This window comes from Megachile rotundata, chromosome 6, assembly GCF_050947335.1.
Source record: "Megachile rotundata isolate GNS110a chromosome 6, iyMegRotu1, whole genome shotgun sequence".
NCBI lineage: Eukaryota > Metazoa > Arthropoda > Insecta > Hymenoptera > Megachilidae > Megachile > Megachile rotundata.
The window spans coordinates 11,109,701-11,126,143 of NC_134988.1; the positions used below are offsets into that span (position 1 = coordinate 11,109,701).

A 16,443-nucleotide genomic window follows, 5' to 3' on the forward strand; every position below is an offset into this window, starting at 1 on the left:
AACTTCTCAAGCCCCCAACTCCTCTAATCTCCAAATTCCCATTTTCCCAAATACCTAAATCCCTAAATACCCAAATCCTCAACTTCTCAAATCCCCAACTTCCCAAACCCCCAATTCTCAACCCCCTATCTAACCCTCCCTTTCCACTCGTCTCCAGTTCGTCAACTAACCATCTTCCACCTCTCCAACCCAAAAACCCGAACTTCCCAAACACACAAACATTCACAAATCCACTGTCCAGAAGCTCACAAATCATATCCGCGCAAAATTTTGGTCAGCTTAAGTCATCCCTCGCATAATTTCAATAGGCCGTAAATTCAAGACGACAGAAGTAGATCACAGACGGAATAAACAATAGCATAAATAAAATAAAAACACGGAGGAAACAATAGCACGAGTGGTGCAACGTTTACCAACAATGTTTCATTTTAGTTTCTGGTTCCGAGACCCTGTAAGAAAGTTGTGCGGGTAATAAAAAGTTTCACGTGGTCGAATGAAGTTGCATTACCGGTTTCCCACCCGGAAAAAGAGTTCAACTTTCGAATGCAGACTCTGGTGAAACGTCGGTGGCAAGTGCTATTGAGAACAACCTCCCTACCTGCGTGTTTCATTCGAAATTTCACGTGGTTCTTTCCTACGGATAGCTGTTCGAAACTTTTCTCACCCTTCTGACACGATAACGAACCCCTCAGACAACTTTCGGAACGCTTATTTCTCATGGAACCGTATTTTATCGCTGCTTATTTCGAGCTTCCTCTGGACGGGGGGAGAATCGGTAATCGACATAATTTTTACATATATTCTGTGCTACTCATGTATTATTCATGGTTTATTTATTATTTCGGAAAATACGTTCTTTGGGTGATGGTGGTAGGAGTACTTTCGTTATTTGATTGAAATTATTATTTAGGAGGATTGTGAAAAATTATAGTGGACTTAAGAAACTTTAGCTTAGGGGAGTAGGTATGAGGAGGTTATATAGCTCTATGACTGCAAATTCGTATATTGTTATATTTGATGACGAGTTTCAAATTCGTTTTTGATTCATTCTTATATTCATATATGACCACATTACCATATCCCTAAATTCCTATGCTTCAAGTCCCTGCGTCATCAAATCTCTGCAAGTCCAAATTCTCACATTCCTAAATCCTCACGTCTTCAAATTCCCACATCCCCAAATCCTTACATTCCCAAATCCTCACATCCCCAAATCCTCATGTTCCCAAATCTTCACGTCTTCAAATTCTCACGTCCCCAAATTTCTACATCCCCAAATTCCTACGTCCCCAAATTCTCACGTCCCCAAATTCCTACATCCCCAAATTCTCACATCCCCGAATCCTCACATCCCCAAATTTCTACATCCCCAAATTCCTACGTCCCCAAATTCTCACGTCCCCAAATTCTCACGTCCCCAAATTCCTACATCCCCAAATTCTCACATCCCTAAACTTTCATATCCCCAAATCCTCACATCCCCAAATCCTCATATCCCTAAACTTTCACATCCCCAAATCCTCACATCCCCAAATCCTCGCATCCCCGAATTCTCACATCCCCAAATTTTCACGTCCCCAAATTTCTACGTCCCCAAATTCCTACGTCCCCAAATTCCTACGTCCCCCAAACCTCTACGTCCCCAAATATCTACACCCCCAAATCCTTGCGTTTCCAAATCCTAACATTCCCAAATCACTACTTCTCCAAATTCCCATATCTCCAAATCTCTAGCGCCCCTATACTCCCATGTCCCCAAATTCCTACATCTCCAAATTCCCACCTTTCTAAATCCCTCCCTCCAATTATACAGTGTCTACATATTTTAAGAACACAATTATCAATTTTGAAGAGGAGATGAATAAATAAAAAAATAAAATTAGTGTACCTTTCATGCTACCATTATTTACTACCATTGGTTTAATTTTGAAGTTTTATTGAAACCCGTAAAATAAACCTTGTTATCATACTGATAGGTATCACACAGTTAATTTGGATTTTCAATAATCGATAAGAACCTTCTATTAAGGAGATTACAGTCCATATTTATCTCCCGCAAATATTTGCACAGTCTTTTCTTTCTCATTCCGTTCTTTTTAAAGCAATTATACAGACAGCAGGGAAGTACTATAATTAAGAACGAAGCAAATATTTGATTCTTGTTTGAAATTCATTTCTTGTAGAGGGTTAACGTAAGATGAAACTAATTGGGTATTATTCACCAGCTCTCAATTAACGTGATGTAAGTGACATGCTGGTAGACAGGATCGATCATCGTTATCGTGTAATATATTAATTACTGTGTTACTTGTGATGGTGTTGATCACTGTAACTCAAAATTCAAGCACATTTTATTAATTTCTTAATTTTATTTTTTTACAAGTTTGTTTTATGTAGTTGGAATTTTGAAGATTTCCAATTTTCCAAATTTAGGAATTTTGGAAATATAAGGACATTAACTTCTGGATTTTTGAATTTTCAAATTTTCAAATTTCTATATTCCCAAATTCCCAAGATCTCAAATTCCCAAATTCCCAAATTCCCAAATTCCCAAATTCCCAAATTCCGAAATTCCTAAGTTCTCAAATTCCCAGATTTCTAAATTTTCAAATTTTCAAATTTTCAAATTCCAAAATTCCAAAATTTCAAAATTTCAAAATTCCAAAATCCCAAGATTCCGAAATTCCAAAATTCTCAAGGGTACAAATTCCTATGTCCCCAATTTCCTAAGTCCCCAACTTCCTAAGTCCCCAATTTCCTAAGTCCCCAACTTCCTAAATCCCCAACTTCCTAAGTCCCCAACTTCCTAAGTCCCCAATTTCCTAAGTCCCCAACTTCCTAAATCCCCAACTTCCTAAATCCCCAATTCCCTAAATTCCCAATTCCCTAAATCCCGAAATTCCCAAATCTCCAAATTTCTAAATCTCCAACTTCCTAAATCCCCAATTCCCTAAATCCCCAACTTCCTAAATCCCCAATTCCCTAAATCCCCGAATTCCCAAACCTCCAAATTTCTAAATCCCCAAATTCCTAACATCCCCAAATCTCTCCCTCCACAACCTCATACCCCCTAAATTCCCAGCTTCAAAATTTCCCAAATCCTCAAATACCTTCGCTACCATATTCCTATATCCCCAATTTCCATATCCTCAAATTCCTAAATCCTCAATTTCCTAAATCCCCCATTTCCCACGCCACCGAATTCAAAAATCTCCAAATCTCTAAATGACCGATTCTCTAAATTACAATTTCCTGGGTCTCAAGTTCAAGGAATGATAAGAATACCTGAGTGTCCATCGCAGCTATGTTGAAACGCTTGTGGTTTTCGCGCGACTCGTTGTTTGCGGATGCAAATTTTCTGACGGAATTGTTGAAGAACTTCTCTGAAAGTTGCTGCGCAGAACGTGGTCTCGTAGCAACTTTAAGATCGCGCATTATTTTGCGACTCAGCCCGCAATTATTAGCGGAAAATGGCTTCTTTATCGTTGAATTATTCACATTCTGGACAGGTTACGACTTTGTGGTGCACGAAATAAAACGTACCAGCCACTTTTCTTTACGGTCTTTTCTTCAGTTGTAAACTTTCTCTCCGGTGAAATTGCAACAATCTTCCTTCGCCGGCTATAAAGTAAAATTTCAGAATGTACGTTTATTCAAATGCACCGCGATACACGCCAATTTCATTTTTCATTTGGTTTCGTATAATGTTCGATACTCCGGGGAAATACGAATTTCCTATAAATTTAAGCATTCATCAGAAGTTGGAATTAAAAATGTTCATACTAGGTGCGTTAAACAAACTAGGTGCATTAAACTTAGCTCGTTGCACGACTGTGTCGATTATTATTCAAATGATTTTAAAAACAGAATATTCGAATAAAATTATTGATGTTGTATTTGAATAATGTCCACTGCTATTTTGTACCTATATTTCGATACTTATGCAATAAGAATAGATAAATGTATCCCTTACTGCCATAACTTCCAGTTGAAAGTAAAATTACTATAAATCTGTTGAAGTAAAAGGTACATTACGTATTCAAAGAATTCCAGTGGGACAGGTACATTTTGCCTGGCGCTGTTTAATAAATATATAAACCCGATATTTCTTTATTTCTGCGGATACCTTTCATTCCTGAATATCGTTCAGCGTAGAATTCCTGCGATAAAGAGCGAAAGGAGGCCAATCGTCACGCACCGAGCTCCCCAATGGTCAAAAGTAATCGTACCGCTTTTTATTAACGCCCTGCACGGTTGTTAAGACGTCCATTACATTTTAAACGAACCCTTACGAGTTTCTATGCTTCCCAAAATACGTGGACGGAAAATGGAGTGCCGGGCTTCTTTTATTCGAATCACGCGACACCCTTGGGGTCCACCCTTTATTCGTTGATGAATTTGCTCAACACCTTGCTGCCTGACAGCTGAGAATAAATCACGGTTCTAAGTGGATATTAATACTGAATCTACAGAATTACGTGATGTTATGTCTGCTCGAATCGAATAATTTAGGAGAGTTTTTGGAGATGTTGCTATTAAAGGTTTGTGGAGATCAAGATGTTTAAGATTATCGGTTATATTTAGGGTAAAAGGTATATTTAGATGTTTATTTCTAGATACATAAATTTATAAGTTCTTGAATTTGTAGAGTTTCAAGTTTTAAATGTTAATTTGACTATTAAATATAAATTACATATAAATTTTAAAACTTACAAATTGTTATAACCTTAACTCCTAGTCCTACAATAACATGTTACACACGTGACGCAAATTACAGTTTGAATGTGATAAACTATACTCGTATTTTCACTGCAATTTTTTATTTAATTCTGATTGTGATCTACTCAAGTTCTACTTAATCAAGGATCTCTGAATGAATAATATATCTAACATTTTAACATCTTCATGTTGTACAAATAACTGACTAGCTAACTGTCTAGAAAATTATAGGTTAAGTGGTTAAGACTCTACCTTGATTATAGACATGTTCATACATCTACGTCCCTAAATCGTTGCATATGTGTTCTTAAATTTCTACGTCCCTAAATTTTTGAATTTTGAAATTTCTTGCGTTCCGATACATCTATGTTTTTAATTTCTTACGTTCCGATACATCTATGTTCTTGATTTCTTACGTTCCGATACATCTATGTTCTTAATTTCGTACGTTCCGATACATCTATGTTCTTAATTTCTTACGTCCCAATATCTGTACGATCATAAATCCCTATGTCCCCAAATTGCTGCACTCTCATACCCTCTAATCATAAATTTCGACGTCCCGGGAGCCCCACGTCGCGATATCCCCACGTTCATAAATTTCTATGACCTGATATCTCTACGTCCCCAAATCTCTGCACCCTCAAGCCACTACGTCCCCAAATTACTGCGCTTTCTAATTCCTGCGTTTCCAAATTCCTATGTCATCAAATCTCTACGTCCTCATATTCCCAAGTCCCCAAATTTCCACCTTCTCAAGTATCTACGTCCACAAGTACCTACGTCCCCATATCTCAACGTCTTCATATCTCTACGTCTCCGAATCTCCACACATCCAAATTCTCACGTTCCCAAATCCTCACATCATCAAATTCCCACGTCTCCAAATTCTCACTTCCCCAAATTCCTACGTCTACAAATCTCTATGCTCCCATATTCCCATATCCCCAAATTCCCATGTCTCCAAACTTCGATTCCCCCAAAATTGCCATGTTTCTAAATTTCTACGCTTCCAAATTTTCACGTTCCCAAATTCTCACGTCCCCCAATCCTCACATCATCAAATTCTTACATCTCCTAATTTCTACGCTCCCAAAGTTGCCACGTCCCCGAATTTCTACGCTCCCAAAACTGCCACGTCCCCGAATTTCTACGCTCCCAAAATTGCCATGTCCCCGAATTTCTACGCTCCCAAAATTTTCACGTTCCGATATCTCTGCGTTCACTAACCTTTATATCCCCACATCACTCCTCCTCCAAATCCCTGCATCCCCAAATCTCCACGTCCCTTAATTCCAAAATTGTCAATTACCCAATCCTCCAAACACCTAAATCCCCAAATACCTAAACCCTCAAATACCCAAATCCCCAAATACCTAAACTTCCAAATTCCCCACAGCTCCAAACGCCCATTTACTAACAAACTTCCTATTTAAAAAAATTTTAAAAAACTTCCTTCTACCACATCCTTAAATCACATATTTGTCGTCACAGAAGTTTTTCTAATAATTCTAAACAACGTACAAAGCGTAACATCTAACTACGATAAGAAAAGCTAATAAAATGCGTACAACAAACGCGATAAAGAGTAGACAGAAAGAAAGAGCTGTTCGCCACGAAGTTTTTTCTGTGAAAGACGTAAAGAAATCCAGACAAATTGTCCCCCGTTTCTTCGGACAATGCGAGATATATCGTTCGGTGCCTCGAGCTGGAAAACAAACGCGAACGTAAACTCGAAAAATAAATATATTCTTTTTTGTCACTGTTCGCGTGCGGTCCCAGGATTTGAATGTAAAATTAGTTGCTTGCAGCGACGAGGACGTGGGAATTGTTTGAAATGCATGGGACATTCATGTGTCTGCTTGACTTTTCATGGTTAACATCACGTTCGCTGTTCTTGCATTTTGAAAATGGCTGCTGAAGATTTTTAAGTGTCTACGGTGCTCATTCAGAGTACATTTGATGTACGAGGTAAATGCGTGACAGAATACGGTTGTTTCTTGCGAAGTTTAATACTTCTTTTTTATGATGCTGGTATCATTATTATACTGATCTTTAATGCGTGCTTTTCTCTAAATGTAACGAATACATTTTTTTGGTAAACGAGTGAATTTTTTTGAGAATGTTATTTTTTGGGGGTTAATGAATATTTGAGGGAACATGTTTAACATCAGTGAAATTTGGTACGCCAGGGAGATTTGTTACATTTTCATAGAGGGAAGGTTACCTCTCGATATACACGCAGGTGAATGACGAGATTATAACTATCGATCTGTCCCTTTTCCCTATGTCCCCAAATTCCTATATCCCCAAATTACTACCCTTCATTCCTATGTCCCCAAATCTCCACGCCTTCAAATTCTCACATCCCGAAATTCTGACGTCCCCAAATTCCTATGTCTCCGAATTACTACCCCCGAAATTCCTACATCCCCAAATTCTCACATCTCCAATTCCTCACGCCCCCAAATTCCAACCCTCCGAAATTCCTACACCCCCAAATTCTCACATCTCCAATTCCTCACGTCCCCAAACTCCAACCCCGCGGAATTCCTACGCCCCCAAATTCTCACATCTCCAATTCCTCACGCCCCCAAATTCCAACCCCCCCAAATTCCTACGCTCCCAAATTCTCACATCTCCAATTCCTCACACCTTCAAATTCTCACGTCCCCAAATTCCAACCCCCTGAAATTCCTACGTCCCCAAATTCTCACGTCCCCAAATTCCAGCCCCCCGAAATTCCTACGTCCCCAAATTTTCACATCTCCAAATTCTCACGTCTCCAAATTCCAACCCCCCGAAATTCCTACGTCCCCAAATTCCAACCCCCCAAAAATTCCTACGTCCCCAAATTCCTACCCCCCAAAATTCCTACGCCCCCAAATGCCTTACGTCCTATAACTCCTACCCTTGACACACCAGGGAGATTTATTTCACTCCTACAGAGGAAGGGTTACTCCTCAAAATACACGCAAACTGAATGCCAAGATTACAACTATCGATCTGTCTCTTTCAAACAGAAAGGGTAGAAAGGCAACCAGGTCTTATAATCATGAGAAAAATGTTGAATGAAGGTAGACTGTCCGCCCGGTGTAAAGTTGTAACTGAAATTGCTTCTGTACAGTTTTAAAATGCAAATTGGATAGAAACTAATTTATACATTAGCATATTGTATCGCGTTACATGAACGATATTATTAAAGAAAGTGTTTGATATTCTCTGAAGAGTTTAAACGGAATTTAGTTAGCACGCTTAAGGTGTTTAATTTACTTTTCAAACAAGTTAAACGACTTGGAGTTAATCTAGTAGTTAGTTGATCAGGGAGGGAAATTATTTTAGAAGAATTCTTGGGACAGGGGCGTTTATGAGAATTCTTGTGTAATGTAGGAAGGAAATTTATGGGAAGTAGGGTTGTATTGATATTGTTTGTGAATGGGGTGAATGAAGTAGAGATTGGATTCATGTACTTGTAGTTCAAATTGTCTATGGGTTTCAAATTGTTTAAGTCTTTGTAAACCACTATGGTTTCAGATTATTGCGTTTTCGAACTGTAAGTGAATATATGTAAATATGTGTGAATATGTAGAAAATTCTAAATCGTCTAAATTTCTAAGTATTTATATTTTGACGAACCGAGGTTTGTACGTTTCTAAATACCTACATGCTAAAATTCTAATGTCCCTTAAAATTCTATGAGCACAAATTTCTGCGTCCCAAATTCTTACGTCCTCAAATTCCCACGTCTTTAAATCTCCACACTCCCTAAAGTACTACGTCCCCTAATTCTCACGTTCCAAAATTCTCACGTCCCCAAATCCTCACGCCATCAAATTCTCACATACCCAAATTCTCACGTCTCCAAATTCCTACGTCTCCAAATTACCACCCCCCGACATTCCTATGTTCCCAATACTCACGTCCCCAAATTTCCACATTCCCAAATTCTCACATCCCTAAATTCTCACGCCCCCAAATTCTCACGCCCCCAAATTCCTACGTCTCCAAATTACCACCGCCCGAAATTCCTACGTTCCTAAATTCTCACGTTCCTAAGTTCTCACGTCCCCAAATGCCTGCGTCTCCAAATTTCCACGTTCCCAGATTCTCACGTCCCCAAACCCTCACGCCTTCAAATTCTCACGTCCCCAAATTCCTACGTCTCCAAATTACCACCTCCCGAAATTCCTACGTTCCTAAATTCCTACGTCCCCAAATTCCTACGTCCGCAAATTTCAACCCCCCAAAATTCCTAGGTCCTCAAGTTGCTACCCTCCGAAATACCAACGTTCCCAAATTCTTACATTCCCAATTCCTCACATCTTCAAATTCTCACGTCCCCAAATTCCAACCCCTTAAAATTCCTACCCTTGCAAATTCCTCACCTCCTAAAATTCCTACCCTCGCAAATTTCTAAATCCCCAAAGTTTCTACCTCCCCAACTCTCTAAATTCACAGAAACCCACATCACCAAATTGCAAACCTTTCAACCTCCACATCTCCAAATCCCCAAATCATCAAATCATAAATTTGCCAATTCGCCAATTCGCGATCTCCCCATTGATCCAATTGAAAAGGAAAATGAATAATCAAATAGCTCGATATAACGCATTCAGTGTATCCGATTATATGGTAACTGGCGCACTCGAAAATTGCAGGATAGATTCCTCTGATAAAATAATGTGTACGGGGAAATTCGAGTTAACGAATTTATCTCTTCATGTATCATTCATCGTTCGCGGATCCTACGTTGAAATTCAGAGGTTAAAGCATGGCAAACGGCAGAAATTTATGTTCATCCTGTGAATTTAATTGACGCTGGTTATCCATCAACGTGATCAAACGTTTCTATTAGCAAATTGCATTTTGTTTAATTACATTTGACGTTCGTTCGAATATTCGTTATAGAAAATTTCATTTCGATCAATCAGTTTTTGTGTACTGATGCTGTTATTTTGAGGTGTGTCTTGGATTATGTTCTTGTTTCTGAACTGTTCATAGTTTAATATAGTACTTAACGTGTCAAAGACACACCCATCCACGTCAGTGAGTAATTAATTACATCGAATATGTATTTGATGCAGCTGTGAATGGCCAAGTGATTTTGAAATCAAGTCAGCTAGTTAGTCGTATGATTACTTAACATCGAAATTACCTGTGATGAATATATTCCTGCGTTTAACTTGGAAATGTATTATTATATAGAATTCTGTTATTGAACCACGATCGATACCTTTAAGGGTATATTACTAATTTGTGTAATATAAAATAGTTCGTGAAAAACTTTGCATTAAATTAATTCTAAAAATTATATCTGTATTAAATTATTTCTCTTATTAAATCGAAATGATGTTGTACTTTTCTAATAATAAAATTGAAGTCTCGTTTAAAAACGAAATAATGAGAAATTATAATGAGACGAAATAATAAGTCTAATAATAAATAATTTAAAAATAACATCATTCAGTTGAAATATCGTCAGTTTATATAAACAGGAAGGTTTTTAAAAATGCATTCTTTCAATGCTTTTGTTGAAACATCTCCTTTAACAAATCGAAATAACATTCTACCTTTTGAACAATAAAATTGAAGTTTCATTTAAAAACGAAATAATGAGAAATTATAATGAGACGTAATAATAAGTCTAATAATAAATAATTTAAAAATAACATCATTCAGTTGAAATATCGTCAGTTCATATAAACAGGAAGGTTTTTAAAAATGCATTCTTTCAATGCTTTTGTTGAAACATCTCCTTTAACAAATCGAAATAACATTCTACCTTTTGAACAATAAAATTGAAGTTTCATTTAAGAACGAGATAATGAGAAATTATAATGAGACGTAATAATAAGTCTAATAATAAATAATTTAAAAATAACATCATTCAGTTGAAATATCGTCAGTTTAAATAAATAGCATTCTGTTTAAAAATAAATTCTCTAAATATTTTTATTGAAACATCTCCTTTAACAACTCGAATATTTATCAATCCTATAACAGAGTTTTATTAATGAATCTTTCTTCGAACATCAAACATTCTGCACATCTCGAATAAATATCTACAATAAAATAGAATAATCCAGGAAACGAGTATTCGTATTTAACAAGCATTAATTGCTGTTTTATCGGGTGCATATTTCAGGCGTGCAATCAACGTAGGAAGAGAATCAATGAATAAAGAAATTTGAACGGGATGGTACAATAAACGTCGGGCAAAATTATTGCATTGTAAAGCAATGGCTTTATTGACACCGAGGTTTAAATAAAAATCATGAGAATTTGCGATTAACCTAAAGGAGATTTGCAATGCGAAAAACAAACATAATTCAGAATATGAACGTATTATCTGCCGCACAGCAAACACTGCGGTTATCTTGATTATTTATGATGTTTAAGCACTGTTACAATGGTGGCGGTGCGAAATAAAGATTAACATGTATTTTCCGGGATAGACTATTAGCAGGTGATAATCAGACGTAATTACAACGTTAATTAACGATCGAATACAAAATTATAATTAATGATGACTTTATTATTTACTGTTATTCAATCTTTTTATGTAATGGCAGTATTGCGGATTATATATTTTGCGGTACGTGTCGATGTTGATATTCTGTGCTTAATTGTTTTTGGTGGGAAACATTGGAAATGTATCAATTTGAATAAATTTTAGATTTGAATATTTTTGAAGTTTGACAATTTTAAGGTTTCGAGTTTTCAAGTTAATTTCTGAGTTCCTAATGCTCAATTTTTGAAATTTGTAATTTCCATGTTAAATTCTGAAATTCTTAAGTTTCGAAATTTTTGAAATTGCTGAATTTGTAGATTTTCTACTTTTCGAGAACCTTTTTCAAATTCCAGAAGTTTCGAATGCTGAAATTCCCTAAATTTAATATTTACGAATGCCTAAATCCCTAATTTCTATATTGTTAAATTCTTGAATTTCCAATTTTTCAAATTCCCAAATTCTAACATTCCTGAATTTCTAAATCCTCAATTTCTACGTCCCTAAATTTCTAAATTTTCAAATCTCTAAATTTCCAAATTCTGACATTCCTGAATTTCTAGACCCCCAATTCCTATGGTCCTAAATTCCTAAATTCCCAAATTTTCAAATTCCAATTTCCTATATCCCCAAATTTCTTAATTCAGCAAATCTCAAATTTCCAAATTTTCTAGTCCCTTAACCTTGAAATCCCCTATATTTCTATATCCCCAAATCCCTTAATACACCAAATCCCAAATTTCCAAATTTTCCAGTCCCTAAACCTTGAAATCCCCTATATTTCTTAATCTCTAAATTCTTCAATTTCCAAACTTCCCAAACTTCCTAATTTGCAAAATCCCTAAACCTTGAAACTCCCCATATTTCTACATCCCCCACACGTTTACAAAACGAACGTAACACAGTACATTTCTTCACGTCCCTATTCCAAAATCCGGAATAATTCACGTCCCTTTAAAAGCAATTAATTAGAATTTCTCTTGTTCCATCAATTACAAATTACTCTTCCAGAAAAGAACCGTACCGTGTAAAAGCGACCTCTTCCCCCGAAGGACAAAGATAAATCAAGACCAAATCGTTTAAAAGTATTCGCGAGAAGAGAACATTTTTCCTTTTGCAAATACAATGAAAGAAGCTTGCGTAATTAATTCGAAAGATTAATGAACACGATTAAAGTTCCGACACTCGATACGGTTTCCTTGCTCACGGTTTTGTCGATCGATGTTGAGTAATCTTTAATTAATTAACCGTGCGATTTACTTGTTTTATTCCTCATTGCAACATTGTCTAAATAACAAAAAAATTTTAAATATATTGTAAGAGGCAAGCGAAAAATTAAAGGATAGAACTATAAAAATAAATGGTAGGATTTAATAATTGGCAAAATACATCAGTAATTGACGAAATCACAATAACGAATTAATAATTATTTATAACAACAAAATCAATGTACAATCATGCTCACACATTGTGTTCATCATATTGTGTCTAAAATAAAAGATGCACAATTATGTAGATACAAAAAATGTTTACAATATCAAATATATTTAACCGGTTCCGTGTTATTTTTATTTATTGGGTGTGGCAGTCAAGACTGACTATTCAGGAGTATAACATTAAAACGAATAAGGAAAATTAAAATGTGAGTGTTTTATATTCGAGGGTCCTTGATAATGCAATATATAGTTGTACCTGAGTTTCAAGTTGAAGAGTATATTAAATTTGAGTAAGGTTCGTCACATTCGAGCTGTAGGTGCGTTACGAGTGACTCGTCAAAGCAGAAAATGACTTTTCAAATTCACTACTTCTCAAATTTCCAACTTCTCAAATTTTCAACTTTTCAAGTTTCCAACTTCTCAAATTTTCAACTTTTCAAGTTTCCAACTTCTCAAATTTCCAACTTCTCAAATTCCCAACTTCTCAAATTCCCAACTTCTCAAATTTTCAACTTCTCAAATTCCCAACTTCTCAAATTCTCAGCGTCTCAAATTTCCAACTTCTCAAATTCCCAACTTCTCAAGTTCCCAATTTCTCAAATTTCCAACTTCTCAAGTTCCCAACTTTTCAAGTTCCCAACTTCTCAAGTTCCCAACTTCTCAAGTTCCCAACTTCTCAAGTTCCCAACTTCTCAAGTTCCCAACTTCTCAAGTTCCCAACTTCTCAAGTTCCCAACTTCTCAAGTTCCCAACTTCTCAAGTTCCCAACTTCTCAAGTTCCCAACTTCTCAAGTTCCCAACTTCTCAAATTTCCAACTTCTCAAGTCCCCAATTTCGCAAACCCCCAACTTCTCAAATTCCCAACTTCTCAAATTTCCAACTTCTCAAGTCCCCAATTTCGCAAACCCCCAACTTCTCAAATTCCCAACTTCTCAAATTCCCAACTTCTCAAGTCCCCAACTTCTCAAATTCCCAATTTCCCAAATTTCCAACTTTTCAAGTCCCCAACTTCTCAAATTTCCAACTTCTCAATTCCCCAATTTCGCAAACCCCCAACTTCTCAAGTCCCCAACTTCTCAAATTTCCAACTTCTCAAATTCCCAACTTCTCAAGTCCCCAAATTCTCACATTTCGAACTTCTCAAGTCCCCAATTTCTCAAACCCCCCACTTCTCAAATCCCCAACATATACCTAAATTTCAAGTTGTATAGTATTCAAAATTTCAGTAAGGTTTATCACGTTCAAGCTGTAAGTGCGTCACAAGCGACACTCGTCACAGCAGAAGAGGTTAAAAAAATATATCACATAAAAAGAACATGCAGCTATGAATACTTGTAACTATGTTTCGTTTCAGAAAACATGTGTGCTGACAGAAGTTGTTTTTCTATGTTCGCAAGGTTTCCAGTGATAATTGCAATAATCGCTCGTGAATCTTTCATAATTAATAGTATGAGAAACGATCGATCGATATCTGAGATTGCGTCATAACTCCATTTGTATAAAAGCTGTAAGTTTCTGCGTTTATGGACGCAAACCAAGAGAGATGGACTGGAATCATTTAATTACTTCGTCTGTCAACGTTGAAATTAATAGTTATATCGTACTTAACGTTGCTACACGATGCATGCGCAGAAACGTAGGAGTAAAAAGTTGTTCCGTTTCGCTCAATTACACGAATCGATCTCGTTCAGATTTTATCGCATGGGAAATATTTAATTTGGGAAAACGAGCATCTTTTAACGGAAATTTCAGATTGTGGTGAACTAATTTTTCCTAAGTTAAATAATCTGTGTCAATAAATTAAGTTATTATTATAAATAAGTGGAGAATATGTCGAAATTGGTTCCTTGTTTGTAAAGTAAGACATAATCAATTAATAGCCGCACGAGTTTGCGTTGATGTCCGCTATTTGCGTGTATTTGAACTGGCAATCGATTTGCTATAATTGTAATCTTCGTGTTTGTATGGGAATCTTTGTTCGTTTGATATTAAATCTGATTCGGGTATATTGCGATGCAACAATTTGAAATCGGAAGTCGATAGAAAATAAAATTGGTCGACATGAGAATTTGTGAGAGTTTGTGAAGGATTCCAAGTTAATTTAATTCATTACTTCCAAATTATTTATTTTTTATTGACTGCTTTTCAGTGCATTAAGGTTTTAAACTTATCAAAATTATCCAAAATGCTTAAAAATTCCAAAAGTTCTAATATCTAAAGATTTTTATATTAAAACTATTTTATTAGTTAATAGAGTTAGAACCATTAGATCATTATTTGAGTTATTGGAATTTCGTATCCTCGAAACCTCAAAATCACAATATCCTTCAACAGAAAAATAAAAGTACCAGATCCATGATCAGTCTAAAACTCAAATAGTCCGCCATTAGCATAATAAATCTTTCTTAAAGCGATCTCGGCTCTTTTCGATTAGCACAATATCCATCGATTCCCTCGAACAAGAAAAAGAAGACGAATTCCAGGATTAAAGAGTAGCTCGATCGCAGACAGCTGTTCAAAGATTACAGCAGTAGAATTCCTCCCTTAGAATTGCATTCGCTATCAGATCCTTTACACCGGTCCTTGCGATCGTTCTAATAACGATCAAAAATGAATTCCCTTCAATGTCGAAGGTTCAGGTGCTACCAGATCACATAGTATCTTTTCCACTTCTATCAAAGTCCAGAATACGACCATCGGAATGAAAGATCAAGGTTGAACCATCAAATAGTCGTTTAAATCAAATTACGTTTGCTATCAGATTTCTTATACTATCTGTTTTAATTTCCTAATTGCATATCTGTTTCCTAATTAATTTGCAGAAACTTAGAACTTATACTTCAAAGTGAAGGTTCATTGAAATTTTTGTTCTTATTTCAAGTGAAAGTGAGGTTAGGTTTCAGTATTTTAGGACGAAGTTGTATGACAGTTCTGACTTTAATTTTATATTTTATCGAATTCATTTGATTTCAGTCATGTAAACTAACCATGCATTGGATATCCACGCGTTGGATAACCACGCGTTGGATAACCAAGCGTTGAATATCCACGCGTTGGATAACCACGCGTTGGATAAAAATGCGTTGCATAGCTGCGCCTTGGATAACCACGCGTTGTATAGCTGCGCGTTGGATAACCACGCGTTTGGATAACCACACGTTGGATAACCATGCGTTGTATAACCATGCGTTGGATATCCACGCGTTGGATCACCATGCATTGGATAACCACGCGTTGAATATCCACGCGTTTGGATAACCACGCGTTGGATAACCAAGCGTTGGATATCCACGCGTTGGATAACCATGCGTTGTATAACCATGCGTTGGATATCCACGCGTTGGATCACCATGCATTGGATAACCACGCGTTGAATATCCACGCGTTTGGATAACCACGCGTTGGATAACCATGCGTTGGATATCCACGCGTAGGATAACCATGCGTTGTATAACCATGCGTTGGATATCCACGCGTTGGATCACCATGCATTGGATAACCACGCGTTGAATATCCACGCGTTTGGATAACCACGCGTTGGATAACCATGCGTTGTATATCCACGCGTTGGATAACCATGCGTTGTATAACCATGCGTTGGATATCCACGCGTTGGATCACCATGCATTGGATAACCACGCGTTGAATATCCACGCGTTTGGATAACCACGCGTTGGATAACCATGCGTTGGATATCCACGCGTTGGATCACCATGCATTGGATAACCACGCGTTGAATATCCACGCGTTGGATAACCACGTGTTGGATAACCACGCGTT

General features: G+C 36.8%; 1 long non-coding RNA gene across 2 annotated transcripts in view; it reads right to left on the bottom strand.

The window, feature by feature from the left end:
• LOC143264571 (uncharacterized) overlaps positions 1-16,443 on the bottom strand; it is a 33,222-nt gene that overhangs the window by 4,165 nt on the left and 12,614 nt on the right. The window contains exon 1 of one of the 2 annotated variants that reach the window (XR_013038324.1): positions 3,286-3,615. The exons of the other annotated variant lie outside the window; for it this stretch is intronic. This is a non-coding gene — a long non-coding RNA (uncharacterized LOC143264571). Of the gene's footprint in view, positions 1-3,285; positions 3,616-16,443 lie in introns of those variants that run through there. 2 annotated transcript variants of the gene reach the window in all.